Genomic DNA, 6,991 nt, shown 5'->3' on the forward strand with positions numbered 1-6,991 from the left:
AATACTTCTAACCCCGTTATACCATAACTTCTTACACCGTTATACCAGTACTTCTAACCCGTTATACCATTACTTCTCAAGACGTTATGCTACTTAACCGGATTTCTTCTTTGTATATTGATTTTTTTTCCCACACTCGAAATATTCTGTATTAAACATCCAATTCATAGCTTTGAAAGATGTCCGGACTTGTTGAAATTAAAGGATGTAAATCAAACTCCGGTTATTCACTATCCCTATGATCAGTAAAGAATATAAATTACTTATTAAAACTTCAGAACATCGCTGAGTACTAATAGTCAGTCACCTATATACTACAAACGAATGTTTGAAATGTGTTTTTACTTATGATTTTAATTAGTGCATTATTAACACAAATAACGAGTTACCCATTTCTTATTTTCTGACTCTGACAGTTTAACAGCTTATTCAATAATGCATAAATCAGAGATAAGAAATTTTCCCTTCCACCGTGGTACGTGAGTTCGCTGATAAGTATCACATAAATTCAGATAATGAATCAAACACGGACAGAATAAAGAAAGAAATGAACAAATGAAACATTGACCGGTCGGTCTCTAATTCTCTTTGACTCTCTGAATGCTGGGGTTAAGAAGAGACTTTCCTACACACGTTCACATGATTTATTTTACAACTGCACAGGACAAATACGAAACGTTAAAAAAAAATCGAACGCTAGATAGGTCACCGGCTATTCCAATTAACATTCAGGTTCCCCCCGATACATTCCAAATTGTACAAGAATTTGAGATGACCTTGCCTCTACCTAGCGACCCAGTTACAGGGCCAGAGTGGTATATATGTGAGCTTCTGGCCGTTGGAGACTTTCCTCGAATAAAATGATTAGTACTTCTTTACGACCTTTCGACGTTCTACTAACAAGAACTTTAAACTACATGCAGAAAACCTGCACGAACGTTTATAAAAAATTACCTCACTATATTTTAAATGTAGTCGTGTAGAAAGGTGTTGCAAAGTGGGGGTACTTGGCTAGACATGCAGATTTTACAATGAAAGGTTGAAAGTATAAGGAACTACCAAAAGCAGCTCAATCTAGGGGGTCTAGGGGCATGCCCCCCCAGAAAATTAATATAATAATATAACTTACAGTTGCTATATAAGTGAAATATGTAAAAGTGTCAGTGCTCCAACATCCCCAGCACACCCGGTTTTGACGTTTCTGTCTCAATGTATTTTCGAACCATACAATTAAGGTGTTGTTGTTTTTTAAGTGCAAAGCTAAACAATAGGCTATACCTGATTTTTAACGACATAAGCCCTCAAACTTCCAGTTGAACCACCTTATACCCACTACAATCTTCATGTGCACTCCCCCCCTTCCCGAACATTATTAAACATCCACGATCCTATTATATATTACACTTTTACTGAAACAATATAAAATTATACATATTGATTACTGATTACATCTCTATTCACAATAGGATCATTTCAGAAAATATTCAACAATGCCTCAAATGAACAATACTTTATTAACCCTTTCCCCAGAGGCGCTGTAATTAACTTCATTCATTATTCTTTCTGTTAATAGTAATTATCATTTTAGGAACGAACAACTTATTTTCTCGTACACAGTGGATTATCTTGTTGTTCGTACTGAAGTACGATGGTAAAGAAATGTCATTCAACTCTAGAACAGTACTATTGTTGTAATATAAACAGTAACTGTAAAGAATTGAGAAAATAAACAATGCAGTCTAAAAAAATCTGATTCAACGCACATATCATAATTTCATATCCACCGCTAGATGGCGAACGTGAACAGTGGGAGTTATAAAACAAGCGAAACCAGAGTTACGTCCAAGTACTTTTTAACGATTGATCTGTCGAGATGAAAGTGTTTTATTGCTTTATATTAGTTGTGCTTGTTACGGTTGGAGGCGCCACTGCAAGTGAGTTTTTAACTTCTTTTATTTTTTTTAAAGATAATTTATCGTTTAGGAGTAAAGATAAACGTATGAAGGTTTTGAGAGGTGTAAGTTATTACTTTCTCTCCTAAAGAAGAACAGTGAATTATTCAAAGGTGCATGAGTTTTGGGTCTCGTTTGAAAACCGTTACTATATTTTGTATATTGTTACTTATTGTCGATTATCTATGCATCATTTTTGATAAAATCCTTATTCAGTTATTGTCTGATAACACCTCCTGAGGATACTTTGGATAATGTATCTGATCACACAATTTTTCTAAAATATTTGTTGATTAGGAACGTATGACTTTTCGAGAAAACTGGATAAATCTATTGAGTTTGAACGAATGTAAACTTTACAAGACCCATCTTCCGTAATTATTTACTATACAAGCGTAAAAACATGGTTATAAATGTAGTACATTTTGTGTAAAGACTGGATAACATTAATAATAGTAAGTTGCTTCTCCACTTCTAGTGTTTTAAACTGTAGATATTACAAAGAATCTTGATTATAATAGAAATTTGAAGTTAAGACTCGAGTGCCCATAAGTTAACGTTTCCTCTGTAATCGTGACAATCACTGGTTGATTGTATTATATAACGTTCTTCGTCAATATAAGCTTGTATCAGGACCTTCTGTGTTTCCCTCTTATCTTTCAAGTTGATGCTTTTGATAGCCCCTTTTTATTTAAGGGTTAAAAAAAATCTATAAATGTTTTTATTTTTTATTGTTGTTTTAACGTAGGTATAGAAAATTATACTTTATACTATAGTTAAAGTAAGTTATCGTGACCAATTAAGATGTGAGAAAGTATTGTCTTGAGTTTGTTCCGCTCTTTTAATTCTAAACGTATGTTGTTTAACTTTAGATAATAGCCTAAATTTGTTTCACTAAGTCTGATATCAACCTCTTTAACAGAAATGAAGGTAGCCAACAATGAAACCATAGAATTGGTAAGTACCTGTTCAGCCTATTGTCATCTCTAACAGTAACGTACTGAGCGTTGTTTGTTTGTAATTAAGCACAAAGCTACACAATGGGCTATCTGTGCTCTGTCCACCACGGGTAATGAAACCCGGATTCTAGCGTTGTAAGTCCGTAGACATACCGCTGTACTACTGGGGGGCGAGCGTTATTTAAAGACTTTAATAAAAGCAAACAAACCTGTGTACATTTTTACAAAATCTAATATAAAACTATTAAAAGCTATAAAAGAAAAGTCTATTAATGTCTCTGTTAAGTAAGTAATTTGACTCGAGTGTGAAACTTTTTCCACTACAGCAATTTTGAATATCTTGATTATTTAGTTTGCTAAAAGCATCTAAACTTAAAAATAAAATGTATAATTATTACTATTAGATTATTTGTAAATTGTTAGCAAGTAAAGATTTCATTTTTTTCCCACGCAAAAATCCCCATACTGAACGTGCGCAAATTGTTAATTTCTGAATTGCAAAACTATCTAAAAAATTCTGTTTATTGAAATTTAAAATTACTTTTTATCGTCAGGATTAGTAGCCTTAACACTAAAGATTAATTACTAGTTAAGTCTTTAGCCCTTTTAATTTATAGATTAACACTTGTTATAATCGCTTCCTTTAAAGAAATTGAATATTATGGAAGAGCTAACTATTCCTACAAAACTTTCTTAAATTCAGGGGTTCTGGGTCAAGCCCCCCCCATTAAAAAACCGCCTCCCCTTCTAATTTCTATTACGTGGAAGCTTTGTAATGGGAATATAATATCGTATTCCGAAAGTGGATCTTTCCTGTAGAGGCTACATGGCTGAATGTAAACTGGGAATTCTCATTTGAATTATCCAGCTGTATAATCCGCCAGACCTCTATCACAACATTAACTGGAACCTAGCAATCAGAGGAATTATTAGAGTTAAGATATTTTAAGCTATAACATCTTTTTTTGGGGTTGTATTACTAGTATTACTTCTCTTCCCCCCCCCCCCCAACTCCCACTAGTTGAGTATCCACTTCTGTAAATTTTTAATCCAATAAAGTGAGACTCTGTAATTATTATGGTTTCTTTTTAACAGTGTGAAAGTATACTGACCAATTGTACCAGTGAAGACGGAATGGTAAGTTTCAAGAAGATTTTGTTTTTAACGTTCAAATAATGAAGTCCTCGTATCTACAACTTTAAAATATCTTAACGTTTTAAAAGTGCACAATACTTAAACTCAACATAATCCCTTCTTAAGAACATTGTGTATGTTTCGGTAGGTCATAAAACAGGAAAGAAAATGGCATTGAAAAACCCAAAACGTCTTTATTTTTTACTATTTGTCATAATACACACTGACAAATCACTTAACATGCATGCTGCTGCTACCTATCGTCTTTAAAATATTTCTAGACTTGAGTTGTACAAGTCCTGTACCTGTATTTAAATTCAAAGTTTTAATATTTATTGTGATTCTGTTTAGTATTGTTCACGTATCTCAAAATACCTTGTAACCAGTAAATAAAATTATAAACGCCTCAACTATCTTTTGGTCTTAATTTAATTTGATTATTCAAACATTATTAAGACAACAGAACTTTTTTTTTTTTTTAAAAAAAAAGTGATTTTGTTCATTTCTACTAAGACTAACTTTTCTAAGAAAATGTATTGGTAACTGCGATGTCACGAGTGAATTCTGGAACAAAATAACTTTCGTTTTTCTTGTAGGTTTTCCAAACCTTTCCCGTTTTTTTTTATTAATTAAAATAGGGCATAGTTTTCAGCCAGCTGAGGAAACTATTGGCACCACTATTGAAGTTGTAGGCTACCAGAGTACCTAATAATCAACGAAGTCTCGTGCGTATTTACTATGGGATGTCAAAAGTTAAATGTTCAATCTGTTCCAAATGTCCTAGTTGTCAATATTTTGTGATGGTTTAACACGAAGTTAAGTTGCAACGAAAAGCGGGAGGGAAACAAACCTCCGATAAACGAAACTATCGTCGACTAGATGATTGAATCGACTTTCGACAACAAAACTTGTTTTCTTGAAACATCCTGATGAAACTCTGCAAGATTTCCCAACGGAATGTCAAATTTGTTGATGTCACGGGTTAAACGGAAGTTTAAAGATTACCAAATGTAGTTTTAATCACCAGTTGATACTAATACTACTGAGAGTTCGAGGTCTTGCAACTTTGCAATAAAACTATTTATTTAGTACTAGAAATGGTATATCTGGCTGGCGATGTCGGTGTTAAAAATTCTTTACAATAAAAGCTGTAACTTGTAGTGGTTGGAAGAAGTATCTTAACTAAGCGTGGAGGGTCATGTGAATACCTGTTACATATATAATTCACTATTGATGGCAACCCATCTCAACTGAACTTTACTTAAGGGGACTATCTCTATTGCAATTCTAAAGTTTATTTAAATTGTACTAAACGTTTTCTTAAATTGGAGTTTTTCTTTTTTCACGATATGTTCTAAATACAAATTATTACTCTTATTTTACAGGAGGGTAAGGACTCTTGCCGGGTAACTTACCTCCAGGTAAGTATATTAACTATAGATACATGGTATAATCACAGATTAAGGGTTGTCCAAACTAAAAATTCACGAACTCCCAATTGAACGTTCGTTTTGATTTACTCCTAACGCATCCAGATTCTAAACCACTAGATCCAAGAAAACAGTTTGAAATAACGTGTTGATGTGAACAACTTTATATTTATTACTTAATATTCCAGAATGTTCTTAATTAACGAGATAAGATTTAAGTTCGGTGTAGGTATTTTGGCTCTTAATTTTGTTCCTATGATAAATTTGTAACCAATTCCTGCACAAATAATATATTAATGTATAACTGGAGTTCAAAATAACAGCATTGAAACCAAATCAAGGTAACTTTAAATTTTTTACTAAAATCTCCCTCTAGATGGCGTTATTGTGATATAAACGTGTACAGCCTCATAAAGACTAAACTACAGCATCAGTAAGGGAGAACTTGTAACTGTTTAATAGTTAAAATCATAAATGTTCAATAGTTCCTTCTGTCTGGTTTAGACACTATTCTTCGCGCTATATACTGCGTCCATTATACAGTAAAGTAGTGGTCTTGTGCACGAAACGCGTGGGATAATTTGGATTGATACTCCCATCTCGACCTGATGATGACAAAACATTGTCGAAACGTTGTACATTTGCTGTTATGTTAAACTTGTGTTAAAGATTTCCTTCATTACCCATTCAAGCAGTCTCCAAGCATTATTAGTCTCAGGAGTTAATTACGAATAAAAATGTTTCGCTGTACTTAACTAAAACTCGATGAATTCGCTATTTGTAGAATTGAAACGTTTGTTTCAAACTGTACTCCTGTCTACAGTAAAACATCACAGCCAGTATTTAAACTTTAAAGCAAAACAGCTACCTAATGCTCTTTGCTATTTGTGATTATTCGTAGATATTTGAGTGATTTCTAAAAATGAACTTGTAAACTATACGTTGACCCACAAAATACATCTTTATTTTCCTAGAACTTGTTAAGTGACTTCCTGCATCATAAACTAGTCTCGATATGTTAAGTGACTTCCTGCATTCATAAGCTAGTCTCGATATGTTGTTAAGTGACTTCCTGCATTCATAAGCTAGTCTCGATATGTAACATGTACATGCTTTACTTTTATTTTTTATAAATGGCTATAGCCCGTATAAACTTGTGTACCTATTATTTCTCTCTTGCTGTGTGTTTTCTTTTAAAATTCGGGATATAAATGGACTACTGGCTTTTGACAAATGAAAGGTTTTTGTATACTAAACAATACCGGATGTTTTTCAAATGCCCTGAGGGGTCCGTACTCGTAGTCTTTATTGACATTATATTTATACGTTATTTTATGATTGTTGTAAACTGTTTCAGAATAAGCAGTGTATTTTTTCTTCTTTGTAGTGCTACGAAGAGAATGGACATTTGGTGTATTAAATTGATGACTTGGATCTGCAACCATTCTAACAAGCTAACTTTTTGTATTTCTTAAAACCATGTTAGCTTTGTTTAAAAATGAACAAGCATACTTGA

General features: G+C 33.0%; 1 long non-coding RNA gene across 1 annotated transcript; it reads left to right on the forward strand.

Moving 5' to 3' along the window:
• The first annotated feature begins 1,851 nt into the window (after nucleotides 1-1,851).
• Nucleotides 1,852-6,991, forward strand: LOC111089196. Its single transcript, XR_002613507.1, has 5 exons — nucleotides 1,852-1,934; nucleotides 2,875-2,909; nucleotides 4,007-4,048; nucleotides 5,431-5,466; nucleotides 6,863-6,991. It is a non-coding gene; the product is annotated as an uncharacterized LOC111089196 (long non-coding RNA).

Source organism: Limulus polyphemus, unplaced genomic scaffold (assembly GCF_000517525.1).
Source record: "Limulus polyphemus unplaced genomic scaffold, Limulus_polyphemus-2.1.2 Scaffold5518, whole genome shotgun sequence".
Classification (NCBI taxonomy): Eukaryota; Metazoa; Arthropoda; class Merostomata; order Xiphosura; family Limulidae; genus Limulus; species Limulus polyphemus.